The following is a 17733-nucleotide window of genomic DNA, read 5'->3' on the forward strand; positions in this document are numbered from 1 at the left end:
ATCGGACCTAAACGGAGTTACCGAAAAACAGCTGGCGGTGGGCATGCTGCCATTTAGAGACGCTAGATGGAAATCCAGAGGCACCTGGTACAAGGGACCTGTCCGCATAAACGAGGAACGTGATTGGGACAGAAAGAGGGAGATGTCCCAGAAGAGGTGATCGTAGCAAACTTTACCTTAGAGGATGTGTCCCAGATATTTCAGGATCTTGAACGTGCAAAGCATAAGTAAGTGATGGAAGCCAGTCCAAGCTTACGAGTTTGACAATTTACGAAAGAAAGCACAGAAAAGATGCTCACTCCAAATCGTGACTTATACGCGAGGAAGCCAAGCATGGCTCACACTACTTGCAAAGTTTTTTACAAGGAAATAAAACACTTGAATTTCAGTGTTTCTAATGTTTTAGATTACAGTGTACTAAATCCATATTAGCGTTGCTATATTTTTTGTTCCCTGGTTCATTTACAACTGATAATAAGGGAATTTTTAATGTTTTGCCAAAACCTTTTGAAGGTCATGGTAATTTTCACCACTGATTAGTAAAATCATTTTGCCCAGTTTCTGCCTGCATGATCCTTTTCATGGTCAGGCAGGACCGTACAAATCGAGACTGTTTGTAGAGAATGACACACAACAAAACTGACCAAGCATACGTGGAGAGAAGGCTCATGAAACGCAGAAATGAGAGATGATGGAAACAGACCCGCAAGACTCTAAATATTAGGCTTATAAGATATAAACTTTAAAAGCACCTGCTTACTCTATTCAAGAAGATAAACGACAAGGTTGGGAGTTTTGGTAGAGCACTAGACATTATATATTTAGAAAGGACATTGATTAGAAAAATACCCAGGTAGAAATTACAAAAGTAAAAAATGCAAAAACTTAAATGCTGTACTCCCAGCAGAGTAGACACAACTGCTGGGAGAACTGTTGAATTAACACTAGGTCAGAAAATAATATCTAAAATGAAGCACAAAGAGACAAAAGGACAGAATATGAGTACGGAGAATTACATTATACGTATAATTGGAATCCTAGGAGGACAAGAAAGGGAGAATGGAACAGAAGCAATGTTTATGGATATAGTGGCTGAAGTTTCTCTAACACCGATGAAAGACATCAAGTCACAAATTCAAGAATCCTACAGAACTACAGCCAGAATTAAAAAAAAAAAAATACATATCTAGACACACTATGGTAAGATGGCTGATAAAGACAAAGAGATCATCTTAAAAGAAACTAGAGGTTAAAACAATTTGAAAAGACATCACTTTCAGAGGAGCAACAAGTCAGAGATAATTTCTCAACCAAATTTTCAGACTTCTCAACCCAAAACAGATAATTTTCTCAGCCAGAAGACAATGAAAAGACGCCTTCAGTGTACTGAAAGTTGTTTTTCTCCTCCCAGGAATGAAAGGTTAGTTTAACATTTAAAAAGTCAGGGCACCTGGATGGCTCAGTCGGTTGAGCATCCAACTTTTGGTTTCAGCTCAGGTCATGATCTCACAGTTTGTGGGCTCGAGACCCAAATGAGGCTCTGCGCTGACAGCATGGAGCCTGCTTGGGACTCTCTCCATCTCTCTCTGCCCCTCCCCACATGATTTCTCTCTCTCTCAAAATAAATAAATAAACGTTAAAAAACATTTAAAAAGCAATCAACTATCAAAAAATTATGAACTGCGTAGGGATAAAATGCATGAGATGTGCTCAGTGAAATCTACACAGCATTGCTGAGAGAAATATTAAAATAAATGGCAAGTTATCCCATGCTCTTGAATCAGAAGACTCAGTAGTGTTTAGATGGCAGTGCTTCTTAAAATGATCTATAGATTCAAAGCGATCAAAATTGAATCTTAGCATGCCCTTTTGTAGAACTGGACAAGTTGATTCTAAAATTATGTGGAAAGGTACAGGAGCGAGAGCAGCTAAAACAACACTGAGAAAGATCACAGTTGGAAGACTCAGACTACCTGAGTCCAAGAATTGTTCTAGAGCTGCAGTAGTCAAGACAGTGTGGTGTTGATATGAAAGCAGACAGACGAATGGAACAGAACGGCAAGTCCAGAAATAGATCCTCACATGTATGGTCAATAGACTTTCAACAAAGTGCCAAGTCATTCCGATGGGGAAAAGAAAGTCATCTTTTCAACAAAGAGTGCTGGGATAATTGGATAGCAGTATGCAAAAGAACAAATCTTGAATCTCATCAAAAACCATATTAAAGAAAGGGAGGAGTAGGGGCGCCTAGAGGGCTCACTTGGTTACGCGTCTGACTCTTGATTTCAGCTCAGGTCATGATCTCACGGCTCGTGATTCTGATCTCACAGCTCGTGTTTCCGAGCCCCGTGTTGGGCTCTGTGCTGACAGCCCAGAACTTGCTTGGGATTCTCTCTCTCCCTCTCTCTCTGCCCCTCCCCCAGTGGTGTGAGCTCTCTCTCTCTCTCTCTCTCTCTCTCTCTCTCTCTCTCAAAATAAATAAAACATTTAAGAAAATAAAGAAGAGGAGGAGGAGGAACTTGAAATGGGTCACAGACCCAATGGTAAGGATGGAAACCACAACTTCAAGAAGAAAATATTGAAGCAGTCTTAGTGATTTGGGGTTTAGCAAAGATTTCTTATGTATGATTCTAAAAGCATGAACTATGAAAAAAGTAAGAAATTGTATTTCATCAAAATTACAAAGCTTTGCTCACTAAAAGACACAAGAAAACGAAAAGTCAAGCCACAGGCTTGGAGAAAATATTTGCAAAATGTACATCTGACAAAGGACTTACAGCTGGAATATATAAAGAACTCTTACAATTCAATAAGAAGACAAAGAACCCAATTAAGAATTAGAGCAAAAATGGGCAAACCACTTGAACAGGCTCTTCAACAAAGGGCAGTGGATGGCAGGTAGGCACATGAAAAGATGTTCAGCATCATTATCATTAGGAAAATGGGGATTGACAGCAGTAGATATCACTGTCAGTAGTAGAGAAACATCACTACACACCAACTAGAATAACCGAATTTAAAATTAAAAAGCCTGACCAAGTATGGCGGAAGGTACGGAACAGCAGGGACTCTGATACGTTGGTGGCAGGAATGTAAAATGGTGCAGCCACGTTGGAAAACGTTTTGGCAAATGGTATCACTGACATTATTATCAGAAATATCATACACCTGAAAGAAGCCAAATCAAAAGGCTACACACTGTATGATTCCAGCCATATGACATTCTGAAGAAAGCGGAACTGTAGAGACGGTCAAAGGATCGGTGGTCGCGGGAGGCTGGGGGAGGGAGGGATGAATAGGCAAAGTATAGAGGATTTGTAGGCAGTGAGACTCGTCTGTCTGAGACAGCCATTTGTCCAAACCCACAGAATGTACAACAAAAGTGAACCCTAACTTAAACCATGGACTTCAGTTAATAATAATATATTGATATTGGCTCATCAATGGTAACAAAAGTACCAGGATGCTACTAATGGGAAAATTGTCGAGTGTGTGTATGTGTGTGTGTGTGTGTGTGTGTGTGTGTGTGTGTGTGTGTGTGTTGGGGGGTATTATGGAAACTCTTGTACTTTCCACTCAGTTTTTCTGTAAACCTAAATCTAGTCTAAATAATAAAATCTACTAATTGAAAGTAAAATTAAAAATGACATCCAGCTCAGGGCACCTGGGTGGCTCAGTCGGTGAAATGTCCAACTCTTGGTTTCGGCTCAGGCCATGATCTCATGGCTCGTGGGTTCAAGCCCCGCATCGGGCTCCACGCTGGCAGTTTGGAGCCTGCTTGGGATTCTCTCTCCTTCTCTCTCTGCCACTTCCCTGCTCGCTCACTCACTCACTCTCTCTAAAAATAAATAAATAAACTTAAAAACAATTTTTTTTAAATGACATCCAGCTTAAAAAGGAAAAAGTGGGGTGGGGGGGGGGGGCGCCTGAGTAGCTCAGTCACTTCAACATCCGACTTCAGCCCAGGTCATGATCCCGTGCTTCGTGGGTTCGAGCCTCACTTCGGGCTCTGTGCGGACAGCACAGGGCCCGCTTCAGATCCTCTGTCCCCCTCTCTTTGCCCCTTCCCCAGTTGTACTCTCTCGTAGGCTTGTTAGTTAAAATGATTTGAGGGTTTTTTTTGTAAGAAAGGGAGCGACGTTTGCAATTTAGTGCCAATGTTAGATTCATTCAGCCGATATTTATAGAACACTTTCCTGGAATAGCAGAGGACGGTGGCAGATGTGAACTCTGCTTTAAGAAGTTACGGGTCGTTTGGGCAGGAGAGGCGCTGGTCAATACCTTGGGTGTGAGCTGCGTGGCCGCAGAGGACAGACAGGCGGGTCTGGGAAGGCTTTGGGGAAGAACTGATGTTTGAGCTTCCCCGAAAATGTGTGGGAATGGGAAGCATCCCGACCAACAAAATAGGATAAAGTATAAAAGCTGGAAAACACGAGTTGAGTCTGGCAAATGAGGAGTAGATTGTCTTGGCCAGAGTACAGGGTTTGCAAAGGGAAACGAAGACAAGATCGATTCCTTCAGGATCAAGTATTTACTGAGCTCCTTCATGTCAGGCATGGGTCTGAGCACTGGGGAGACGTGAAGTGAGCAAAAATCTACAGAGTCCCCTTCCTCCTGGAGCTGGTGCTCCGGCAGGGACAGACAGGTGATGAGCATGGGGGGGGGGGGGTGCTCCGTGAGCAGGAGGTGGTACGATCAGGGCTGCACTTGAGGATGAACCTGGCAGCAAGACCCCACGAGGGGGAGGCGGGCGGCGAGGGAGGCCATTGGAAGGCTGTCGCGGGAGTCCAGGCGGAGGGTGTGATGCCCCGCGCTGGGCTGCAGGTGGGATGGATGCAGGTGACCTCAGAAGAAAACGGTCCTTCAAAACAAACCACAAACAAAGCAGAGCGTCCCGAGGACCCCAAGCTGTAACTTCGTGCAGACGTAAAAGACCAAGGTTGTATCAGGCGTGCCGGGTACAAGGCATGGTGACAGCTGTCCCTGGCCTCAGATGTGCCCTCTTGCTGGCACGGTGGCTGGAGGAGCCTCCTGCACGTAAGGCATCCTTGCTCTGACTGGTTCCTCCGCCCTGCAGAAGTGCATAATCAGTTACCGCAGAAACAGGACGGTCTCCTGCTTCAAATCCCCGGCACTCTCTCTTATGAATAAACCCTTAGTGGTCTCCTGTTTCTCTCTTATTTTTATGCAGAGCGTTCTAGCAGAAAAGTCCGTGTTTCCCCCCTGAAACAGGTTGCCCCTGTTCCCTTCGCGCCCTTGTCTCTGTAAATTGCATTCTCCAAGTTTCTTTAGGGAAGCATTTGCTCTGCACCGACGCGGCCCTCGGCTGGCTGTTACGAGGGTGAGCCAAACGTTTGAATTGCATCCAGCTGCTTCCCATCTGCGTTAGGTGGATTTCGGCGGGGTTCTCTGCACCCTCTTCTTACTTGGGAATAGACAGAATAATTCTGTGTTCCGCCTTCTGTGTTATGGTGAATGGGACTTGAAGCTCTGTCGTTCTGAGAACCTCTAGTTCCAAGCAAGAAAGCCTCGCAAGGTCTTCCAGCTGGCACGGTGACCAAACCCAAGGCATGGAAGTTGCCAGAGAGGCTCGGAGCCTGTGGGAGTTCCCGGCGTCGGGAGGGGGGCCTCGGGTACCTCACTTAGGGGGTCTTACCAAATGCTGCTTCTCCACAGAGACCTCCTGAGAGTAGGTTATTCAGGGCAAGTAGGTGTTCACTCAGTTTCCACTCCTGTTGGAAAACAGGAAGAGAGAGGGATGTGTGATGTCACTGAAGACAAAAGAGAACCGTGGAAGGGCTTCGGATTGAGAAGTCGTGACGACAACGTTCAATACCTGACCCCGGACTGGATCCCGTAGGGGGGGGGGGGGGGATGCTTTCCTGTGCGTTCTCAGATCAGCTGGCGAAACTTGACCACGAATCGTAGACTAAAGTACTGTATCTCTGTCAATTTAGTGACATTGATAAGTGCGCGGCGGTGCAAGAGAATATCCTTATTCTTTGCAAGCACAGACTTCGTTCAGTGTGGAGGGGGAGGGGCTGCGCGTCAGACACGTGCACACGCACTTGCACGCGCGCGTGCACACACACGTTCTGTGGCTCCCTGCCTATAAAGACAAAGCCAAGGAGAGAGACGATGGGCAGAACGGTAATTATAAGGGGATGCCGGTAAAGGGAGTGCGGTGTTCTTTGTGCTGCTTTTTTTGCGTAGCTGCATCTTTCCTGCAAGTGAAATTGCTTCCAAATAAAAAGTTAAAGAGCCAAGGGATCAAGACAAAAGATGGCAGCTACATTAGGTATCCCGGCTACATGCACTGCCCCGTTTGGGCTGTGAAAGCCACAGATGGGAACACACGAACGCAAGGTCTTAAAATAATCACTCCTAATTAAAGTTAAAAAAAAAAAAAGTGTGGGTTTTTTGTTTTTTTGGGTTTTTTTTTGAGATGATGAGAGATCCACGTATAGTTGTAAGAAATAACACAGAGAGATCCCCAGGACTCTTGACCCGGTTTCCTCTTGCAAAACAATAGCGCACCATCACAATCAGGTTATCAGTCGGGGCATCGGCACTGATGTCGACAAGACCCAGAACGGTTTTCGTCACCCGGTGATCCTTCACACGGATACGGCCACATCGATCCCTCCTGCCCACCTCTTCCTTGTCTCTGGCAACCTGCTCTCCACTTGTATTACTCCGTCGTTTCAAGAGCGTTATACCATGAATCCTGTAGTAGTAACCTTTTGGGATTGGCTTTTTTTTTTCACTCGGCACAATTCTCCTGAGATTCATCCACGTCGTTGGGTGCCCCCCCCTCTTTATTGCTCTGGAGCGTTCCACGGCACAGGTGGGCCACTGCTTGTGGGACCATTCGCCCGCGGAAGGACATCTGGGTAGTTCGCAGTTACGAGTTATTATGCGTAAAGCTGCTGTGGACGTTGGTGTCCAGGTCTTCTGGTTTTGTTTGGGATCGCTCTGTTGAGAGGCAGTTTGCGCACCAGACAGCATATGTGGTTTAAGTGCACAAAACAACTCCATGGGTTTTTATTATTATTATTTTTATTATTATTATTATAGTTACAGGGTTGTACAGCCGTCACCACAATCTAATTTTAGAACATTTTCATCACCCCTGAGAGACACCACATCCCCATTCGCTGTTTCCTCCGCCCACGCCGCGTCCAGCCCTGGGCAACTCTGGATCCACATTCTGTCTCTGTACTGCGTCTACTGGAATGGCATCCTCCACGCGGTCCTTCGCGACTGGCTTTTTTCAGGTAGCGTGATGCTTCCGGGGGCCATTCGTGCAATAGCATGCATCAGCCTTCCTTTCTTTTTATTTGCCAGAAAATATTGTAGAGATACACCCTACACTGTGCTCAGTACATTTTATTGGTCCAGCACTCAGTGGGTGGACGTGCGGACAGACTTCGCTTTTGGGCTCTGACGGATGATGCTGTTATGAACATTCGTGTACAAGTTTTTGTGAAGATGTGTTCACTTCCCTTCCCTGGAGGTAGAATTGCCGTGTCACGTGGTAGCCCTCCGTTTAACTTTCTCGAGGAACTGCCTGCCGGACCGTTTGCCACACGGCTACATCATTTTGCAGTCTCACTGGCAATGTGTGAGAGTTCAAGTTTCTCTGTACCTTCACCAAGGCTTGTTGTCGTGCGTCTTGTTGACCGAAGCCATCCTAGCAGGTGTGAAGAGCTCTCCGACTGTCATCTCGATTTGCGTTTCCCTACTGACTAATGACATCGGGCATCTTTTCGTGGGCCTACTGGCCATTTGTACATCTCCTTTGGAGAAATGTCTATTTAAATCCCTTGCCCATCTTTAAGTGGGGATATTTGTCTTTTTAGTGAGTCGTAAGAGTTCTTTATATGCTCGGGATACAAGTGTCGTACCAGATGCATGATTTACAGATATTTTCTCCCATTTGGTGAGCTGCCTTCACGCTCCTGATGGTGTGTTGATAGCCTGGTTTTGATGTCTGGTTTTGATATCAAACTTATTTGTTTTTCCTCGTCACTTGTACCTTTAGTGTGTGTGTAAGTTCTTCGGTGAACGTAAATTTTCATTTCACTGGGGTAAGTGCCCAGGAGGGCAATTCCTGGGTCATATGGTAGTTGTGTGTTTGGTTTTATAAGAGATTGGCCAACTCTTTTCCAAAGTGGCTCTACTGCTACACGTTCCCACCAGCAACGTCTTTACCAGCATTTGGTGTGGGTGCTATTTTTTATTGTAGCCATTCTGATGGGTGTTCGGTGATATCTCACTGTGGTTTTCGTCGGCAAATCCCTAGTGGCTAATGACGTGAAGCATCTTTTCACGTGCACGGTTCGTCATCTGTATATCCTCTCTGGTAGAATGTCTCTTCCTGTCTTTACCCGTGTCCTAATTGGGTTTTTGGTTTTTTATTGTTCAGTTTTGAAATTTCTTTATGTACTCAAGATACTTGTCCTTCGTCAGTTACGTGATTTGCAGATGTTTCCACCTAGAATGAACTTGTCTTCTAGTCTCTTCGTACAGGCTTTTACAGACCAAACATTTTCCATTTTGATGAGGACCATTTTATCAGTTTCTCTATTTGGTGATGCTTCCGGTATCCAGGCTAAGAACTTTTTAGTTAGCTGTAGATCCTGAAAATTTTTCTGCTATGTTTTTTCTAAAAGTTTTATGATTTTATATGCTCCATTTATGTCCATGTACCGCTTCGAGTTAATTCTTGTACACGATGTGAGAGTTAGATTGAGGTTCTTTTTTTTTTTTTTAATGGACGTCCATTTGCTCCAGCACGTTTGCTGAAAGACTGTCATTCCTCTACTGAATTGCTTTTTTATTTTTGTCAAAAATCAATTGGGTGTATTTGTGTGGGTCTATTTCGGGGTCTTCTAATCTGTTCCTTTGGTCTGTGTGTCTATCCCTTCGCCAATAACACGCTGTCTTGATTACTGACTAGGTCTTAATATTAAGTAGAGTCCTTCCTTATACCTTATACTTCTTTTTCATAATTATCTTAGCCCTCCTAGGGCATATGCTTTTCCATATGAATTTAAGAGTAAACTCGTCTATGCCTACAAAATATCTTGCTGGGACTTTAATAGAATTTTACTAAACTCATATTTGGGGAGAATTAACATCTTTATTGTGTTGAGTCTCCCATCCCATGAATATGGTGTGTTTCTTCTTTACTTAGGTCTCCTTGATGTTTTTCAGCAGCACCTTGTAATATTCAGTATACACATCCTGTATATGTTTTGCTAAGCTTATCCCTACGTGTTTTATTTTCTTTGAAGTGGCATTATTTTTAATTTTCCTTTCTGCATATTTATTGTTACTAGATAGAAATATAGTTTATCTTTATGTGTTGATCTTATAACCGTGAAGCGCTCACTTTATAGTTCTAAGAGGTCTTTTGTAGATTCCTGGGGGATTTTCTACCTAGACAGTTGTGTCATCAGCAGATAAGAACTGTTTTATTTCTTCCTTTTATTCCACATGCCTTTTATTTCCTTTTCTTGCCTTATTACAGTGGCTAGGACCTCCAGCGCTATGTTGACCAAGTGTAGTAAGAGTGGACATCCTTGCCTTGTTCCTGGTCTTAGAGGAAAAGCATTCAGCTTCCATCATTAAGTAAGATATTAGTTTTTTGTAGATATTCGTTATCATATTGAAATAGGTCTTCTCTATTACGAACTTGCTAAGAATTTTTTTATGAATGGGTGTTAGACTTCATAAAATATGTTTTCTGTGTTAGTTAACATGATCATATGATTTTTCTTTCGTCTGTTGGTATGGTGGATTACAACGATTGGTTTTCAAATGTTAAACCAGCCTTGAATACCTGGAATAAATCTCACTTGGTCATCGCGTATAATTCTTTTTATGGATTTTTGGATTTGATTTACTGACATTTGTTAAATATTTTTGAAGTGTATTTATTTATTTTGATAGAAAGAGAGCGAGAGCATGTGGGAGGGGCAGAAAGAGAGAGGGAGAGAGAATCCCAAGCAGGCTCCCTGCTGATAGTTCGAAGCAGGGCTCGAACTCACGAACCGTGAGATCCTGATCTGAGCCAAAATCAGGAGCCAGCCGCTTAACCGACTGAGCCACCCAGGCACCCCTGATTTGCTAATACTGTATTTTATTGAGAATTTTTATGTCTACGATCACAATATTGGTCTGTGGTTTTTTTGTCTGTTGCTGTTGTTGTAGTGGCTTTGCTGGTTTTGGTATCAGAGCAATACTAGCTTCATGAAAATGAATTTTTCTCCTCTTTTTTTTTTTGGAAGAGATTATAGGAAAGTGGCATTGTGTTAATTCTTCTTTAAATGTTTGACAAAATTTTCTAGTAAAACCAGCTGGGTCTGGTAATTTCTTTTTCAGGAGGTTTTTTTTTTTTTTATCACAAATTCAATTTTTAAAAAAAGTTTATTTACTTAGAGAATGAGCTGGGTAGGGGCAGAGAGGGAGAGGGAGAGAGAGAATCTCAAGCAGGCTTCACGGTCCGCACTGAACCTGACATGGGGCTCGATTTCACAGCCATGAGACTGTCACCTGAGCTGAAATCACAATGCTTAACCCACCGAGCCACTCCGGTGTGCCAGAGAGAGCTGGTTAGAGAGCTATTGAGATTGTCCATTTCATTTTAGTTAAGCTTTGGTAGATTGTGGTTTGCAAGGAATTGATCCATTTCTTGCAAGTTGTCGATTTTATGAGCCTAAAATTATTCGTAGTAGTTTCTTTTAAACCTTTTACTAGTTGTGGTCCGTAATGATATCCTGTTCCATTTCTGACATCAGTGATTTATACCTTGTCTTGTGATTTTTGTCAGTATTTCCAGGGGTTTATTAATTTTATTGACCTTTTCCCCCCAAAGAACCAGCCTTTTGTTTCATTGCTTTTCTCTGTGGTTTCCCTGATTTCAGTCTCATTGATTGCTACGCTTACTTTTATTATTTTCTTCCTTCTGCTTCCTCTGTGTTTATTTTGCTATTATTTTCCTCGTTTCCTGAGGTAGGGATTTAGATTATTGATTTTAGGCCTTTCATCTTCTCCATTGTAAGCACTTCATGCTATTTAATTAATGCTATTTTTTAATGTTTTATTTTATTTCTGAGAGAGAGGGAGGGAGAGAGCGTCTGCAAGCGGGGGGAGGGGCAGAGAGAGAGGGGGACAGAGGATCCGAAGCAGGCTCTGCGCGGACAGCAGAGAGCCCAATGCAGGGCTCGAACCCACGAACCGTGAGATCATGACCTGAGCTGAAGTCGGACACTTAGTCGACTGAGCCACCCAGGCGCCCCAATGACTTCATGCTATTTAAGCATTTAACACCCTTTCAGCACCACTTTTACTTTATCTTACGTACTTCTACATTTTCCTTTTTCATTCATTTTTTGGTATTTTTAAATTTCCTTTGTGACCTCCTCCTGATCTACGGGTTATTTAGAAGCGTATTAATTAATTTTCAAATACTTAGGGATTCTCCTATTGTCTTTGTTACCAATTTCTGCTTTGATTCCATTGTGATTAGCATATACACACTGTCAACTTTTGATTCTTTTAAATGTGTTGAAGTTTATTTAACCGTCGAGGATATGATCTGTCTTGGTGAATGTTCCATGGGTGCTTAAAGAAAAAAAGTATATTCTGCTGTTGTTGGATGGAGTGTCCTATTTATGTCAGTTAGAGTCTGACTGGTCACTTACGTTATCCATATCTATAACCTTGCTGGCTTTCCAGTAATTCTGTTAGTTGCCAAGAGCGTATTTTAAGGCTTGATTGTTTGGTACACACATATTTATTATTGTTATGTCTTCCTAGTAGATGAATCCTTTTGTCGTTTTTTGATGGCCTTAGTACATTTTATTTTTTTATGTTACTTTATTTTTGAGAGAGAGCGACAGACAGAACACGAGCAGGGGAGGGGCAGAGAGAGAGGGAGACACAGAATCCGAAGCAGGCTCCAGGCTCCGAGCTGTCAGCACAGACCCTGATGCAGGGCTTGAACCCACAGACCATGAGATCATCACCTGAGCTGAAGTTGGACACTTAATGTCCTGAGCCACCCAGGCACCCCAACCTTAGTACATTTTAAAATAATCTGCTCAATAGTCTTAGTCTTCTGCCTTTCCTATTTATTTGACATTTGTTAATCTTAACGTTATGTCAGAAGTGACAATGTTGTATGTGAAAACTTGATAGTATTACGCTCTGTAAGATTCAAAGTGAATTTGGAACCATCTTAAGTATTCTTGATAAATATGGATTTTTTAGATAGATCTCAGTGTTGAGCCCAAGCAGGAATTTGAGTCTATGTGAGGAGAAGATGTTCTGGAATCTTGGGAATATACACAGGAGCTCTATCAGGATCTCCGGTTTATCCAGGAGATGTGTCAGAATCACAGGTACTTCCCCAAGAAGGTGTAGACAGAGTCTCAGCTATAGACCCAAGGAGGTAATCGGAGTTCTGGGAATATAGTCACGATTTTGTATCGGGATCTCTCAGGTTTATGATCAAGATATATCAGAATCTCAGGTATATATCCAAGGAGGCTTAGCAGGATTCTGAGGAGGGGGTGGATTTTGAAAGTATAGTCTAATCATTAATTTACTTAAAAAGTTAAAGCAAGGTGAAAGGAGCATGTGAGCTATTTCTATTTATCAGAAGGGGACGTGAATTTCAAAAAATGGAGACACACTGGCTGTGGCCTTGTAACTCACTTACTCTATGTGTGTCAAAAGGATTGGCTCTGCTGTCCGAGGTGGAACAGCAGGGACTGATCTACCCTCCTGCCCGAGGCAGCCAAAAATCCAGACAGATCATATGAAGCAAGTTTTCAAGGCATTGGAATCAGGCCCTGAATGGCACTGATGTTGTAAGACGCAAACAGCCAAGGTGAGGGGTGTGACTTGAGAGCTGACAGGCTATGATGGGGGAGGAGGAGTACTCCCTTAGTTGAGAAGGTGGAGCTGAGGGTCCAGAGAGACCGAGATGTCTAGAGTCCCCAGGGCAAAGTGCCAGAGGAGAAGGCCGCACAGAAAGAGATCTCTATAGATGTGCTGAGGTGCCGATTGGTGTGTGCAGGGAACAGAAGTACTGGAGGCCAGGGAAGGAGCCATCCGAGAGGATGGGAGGGAACAGCTGGGGCCAGGACTAGTGCCTGATGCTCACATGGGGCCGGGAACAGGCCCGTTTCACCTGCCAGTCTGGAAAACCTCATACTTTGAACGGAATTGGATAGGGTACTCAGAAGGATCTCGCCTCAGTAGTGGGGAAAGGTTATACTAGAATGCATACTGCTGTGGTCCTGCCCAACAAACTTCACAAATAAGATACGAAAGAATCGGGCTTTTTCCAAGTAGCGTGACTGCATCTTAGAATGTAGCTCAAGAATATTTACCGGAATACAAAACTACCCAGCACTGAACTAAGTAAAGTCAAAATACCTGACATCTAATCAAAGATTACTAGACATGCAAAGTAGCAGGAAGGGAGGACCCATAATAAGGGGAAAAAGATCAACGATTCAAAACCTACCCAGAACTGACATAGATATTAGATTTACCAGACAAGCACATTAAAGTAGTTTTTATGACCGTATTTTAGGCACTCAAAAAGTTAAGTAGATACAACACAAGATATAAATTGAACTGCTACACTGAAAACTACAGTATGTGAGATTAAAAATACACCAGGTAGAGGAACCTTGGTGGCTCCATCCGTTAAGCATCCAAGTCTTGGTTTTGGCCCAGGCCATGGTCTCACGGTTCATGACTTCGAGCCCTGCGTTGGGCTCTGCGCTGGCAGTGCGGAGCCTGCTTGGGATTCTCTGTCTCCCTCTCTCTCTCTCTCTCTCTGCCCCTCCCTTGCTCACTCTGTTTCTCTCAAAATAAATCAATAAATTTTAAAAAATACACCAGGTAGATTTAATAGTAGAATCGATATTGCAAAAGAAAAGATTCATGAACTTGAAGGCATAGCAATGAAAAATAAAATGACCCACATAGAGGAAAAAAAGAGTTTTAAAAAATGAAAACCGCATCAGTAATAGTGGAACAACAACAATGGCGAAACAGCTTACAATGTGTGTAACTGGAAAGGCGTGGGGAACAGAAAAAATATTAAAAAAAACAATGGGGTCAATTCATTGGAATGATTTAACAATCCTAAAAGTTTATGCACCTAATCGCAGAGCTTTAAAATACATGAAGCAAAAACTGACAGAGCTGGAAGGAGAAACAGGCAAGTGTGCAGTTTCAGTGCAGTTTTAGTCAGAGGCCCCTCGTAGAACAAATACAGAGAATATCAGCAAAGATACAGAATATTTGAACGACACCAACTTGACCTAATTGACCCTTATGTATAGAACATTCCACCCGACAACAGCAGAATAGACACTGTTTTCAAGTGCACATAGAAGGTTTACCAAGATACGTCATACTCTGGGTCATAAAACAAGTTTCAATAAATTTAAGTCCTACACGGTAGACTCTCTGACTATAGTGGAATTAAGTTACAAATCAATAACATGAACATGACTGAAAAGCCAACAAATACTTGGAAACTAAATGGCACACTTCCCAATAACCCATGGGTTGATAAAGAAACTTTAAAAAGACATTAGAAAGTACTTTGGACTGAATGAAAATAAAAGCAACCTATGGGAATTTGTGGGATACTGCTGTGCACTTAAGTGGAAATTTATGGCAGCTAAACACCCATGTTAGAAAAGAAGAAAGGGCTCGAACAATGACTTGAAGAACCTGGACAAAGAAGAGCAAATTAAATCCAATGTGAGCAGGAATAAGGAAATAATAAAGATCGGAGTGGAAATCGATGAACAAAAAAAAACAAAACACAATAGAGGAGATCAATGAAACACAAAGCTGGTTCTTTGAGAAGATCAATAAAATCGATGAGCCTCTAGCCTGGCTGATCCAGGAAAGGAAGAAAAGACACAGATGACCAATATCTGGAACAAGAGAGGCAGCATCACTACAGAGTCTACAGGTATCAGAAGGATAACAAGAGACTACTATAAATGACTATATGCCAGTACATTTGACAACTCAGATGAAAAGGACAAATTACTTCCAAAAACTGAACTCAAGAAGAAATGGATCACCTGACAAGCCATACATCTATTAAATAGATACACCTTGTAGTTAAAAACCCTCCCCCCAAGAAACTCCAGGCTCAGGTGTCTTCACTGGTAGATTCTCCAAATATCTAAGGAATTAATAATACCAATTCTACACAGAAACCTTCCAGAAAATCAAAGAGGGGTGGGAGTACTTTGCAGTACTTTGCTCATTCTACGAGGCCTGCATTATCTGATACCAAAACTAGACCAAGGCATTGCAAGTAAAGAAACCTAAAGCCCAATATCCCTTATAAACACAGACGCAAAAATTCCAACAAAATTGTAGGACCTTAGATTCAATAATATATAAAAAGAATATTATTTGATAGCTAAGTAGTTTCAGCCCAGGAATGCAAGGCTGGCTTCACAGTAAAAAAATATATATGTAATTCACCATTTTAACAGAATGAAAAAGAAAAGCTAATCATTAATAATAAGACAACTGATTTTTTACAAAGGTGCAAAGGCAATTCTGTTGAGAAATCTTATGTTGACACAATCTTTCCAACGAATTGTGCCAGCACCACTGGCTATCCATGTGTCTCAAGTGAACTTTGGTCCATATCTCACGCCATATACAAAAATTAACTCAAAATAGATCATAGACCTAACTGTAATCTAAAACTCTAAAACTTCTAGAATAAATACAAGAGAAAATCTTTGTGACCTTAGGTTGGGCAAAGATTTTATAAATATGACACCAATAGCACAATCCATAAAAGATAAGTTGATAAATTGGACTTCGTCAGAATAAAACTTTTTGTTCCTCAAAAGACAGTTTTAGGAGAATGAAAACACTAAAAACAGACTGCGAAAAAAATCTTTATAGAGCATACACCTATAAAGGACTTGTATCCAGAATGCTGAAAAAGCGAACGACTCTGAAGATTCACCTATGAGAAAATGAACAACCCGGTTTTTGAAATGGGCAAGAGATTTGAACAGGCACTTCACCAAAGAAGGTGTACGGATAGCAGTGTGAAAATGCTCCACATCATTAGTCATCAGGGCAGTGCACATTGAAGCTACAATCCCCATGCTAATGTTCACAGCTCTCCTGGTGCCATTGAACCTACAGTCCCATGCTAACTTTCACAGCTTTCACGGTGGTGGTATGATAGCACAACGTACCCGTTAAAAGGGCTCAGATGAGAAAGACTGTCCATACCAAGTGTCGGCCATGGTGTGGAGGCACTGGGGCTCTCGTACACCGCTGGAGGGACTGTGAAATGACACACACACTTGAGAAAACAGGTTGGCGGTTTTTAAAAAGTTAAACACTTTTTAACCGTATGATCCAGCAATCCCATGACCAGGTATTTAGCCAATGAAAAGAAAGCATATGTCCATCTGGAGACCGTATGTGAGTTTGACACGGCTGCTTTGTTTGCAGTGGCCAAGACTTGGAAATGGTTCAAATACCCATCAGTGGTAAAGGGATCATCAAACGGTGGCCAGCCATACATTGGAATGTTCCTTTGCAATAAAGAAAAATGAACCATCGGTATGCGTGACAATGTGAATGAATCTCGAAATAATAATGCCGAGTGCAGGAAGCCGGACAAAATGTGCGCATACTATATGATTCTATTTATATAAAGCTCTAGAAAATGCAAACATGTAATATACAGGGACAGAAAGCAGGTCGGTGGGGACGGGAGCGTGGAGGGCAAGAGGGAGAGATTACAGAAGGGCACCAGGAAACTTGGGGGGTGATGGATATGTTCATTACCTTGATTGTGATACTGGTTTCACAGGTGTATACCTATATCAAAACTTATTAAATTATATACTTTAGGTATGCACAGATTATTGTATGCCCATTGTACTACACCCACTTAAAATTATTTTTTCACGTTTATTCATTTTTGAGAGATGGAGAGAGACAGGGCATGCGTGGGGGAGGCCAGAGAGAGAGAGGGAGACACAGAATCCGAGGCGGGCTCCAAGCTGTCCGCGCAGAGCCCGACGCGGGGCTCGAACCCACGGACCGCGAGATCATGACCTGGGCTGAAGACAGATGCTGAACTGAGCCACCCAGGCAAATAAAGCCCCCTTAAAAGAAAAAAACACACGCACAACGGAACAGGCAACCAGCTCCTAGTCAGCACGGGCACTGAAGCCTTGATTCGGACGCTTCCTCTGAGCCTCGAGGGGTCCGTGTGAAGGTGCTCGCAGAAGTGACTCCATCTACTGGATGAGGGGACCGTTCTCACTAGCTATGCAGGCATTTAGCAGCATAAGAACTGGGGATGCCGGTAGGCCCTCCGTTTCATTTTGCCTTTAGTGGAAACCTCCAGTCTTTATTGTAAAAACGACTTAGGGGCGCCTGGGTGGCTCAGTCATTTAAGCATCTGACTCTTGATCTCAGCTCAGGCCTCCATCTCCGGGTCATGAGTTCAAGCCCCACGCTGGGCGCGAAGCCTGCTTCAAAAAAATAAATACAATTTAAAAAATAAAAACAAATCAGAACAACGCTGGGTTTTCGTGGGGTTTTTTTCCTCACCTCCCAACTTTACTAAGGACTCTGGCAAAGGACGCTATTCACACGGCGGAGCGTGTGCTCCGCACAGATGAACTAGGA

At 42.8% G+C, this 17733-nt stretch overlaps 1 protein-coding gene across 5 annotated transcripts in view; it reads left to right on the forward strand.

The window, feature by feature from the left end:
* The window catches only part of PPARA (peroxisome proliferator activated receptor alpha), a 73563-nt gene that overhangs the window by 12433 nt on the left and 43397 nt on the right, over positions 1-17733 (forward strand). Inside the window, exon 3 of one of the 5 annotated variants that reach the window (XM_047866865.1) lies at positions 9536-9636. The exons of the other annotated variants lie outside the window; for them this stretch is intronic. The gene's annotated coding sequence lies outside the window, so the exon portion shown is untranslated. The remainder of the gene's footprint in view (positions 1-9535; positions 9637-17733) is intronic. 5 annotated transcript variants of the gene reach the window in all.

Source organism: Prionailurus viverrinus, chromosome B4 (assembly GCF_022837055.1).
Source record: "Prionailurus viverrinus isolate Anna chromosome B4, UM_Priviv_1.0, whole genome shotgun sequence".
Lineage (NCBI taxonomy): Eukaryota > Metazoa > Chordata > Mammalia > Carnivora > Felidae > Prionailurus > Prionailurus viverrinus.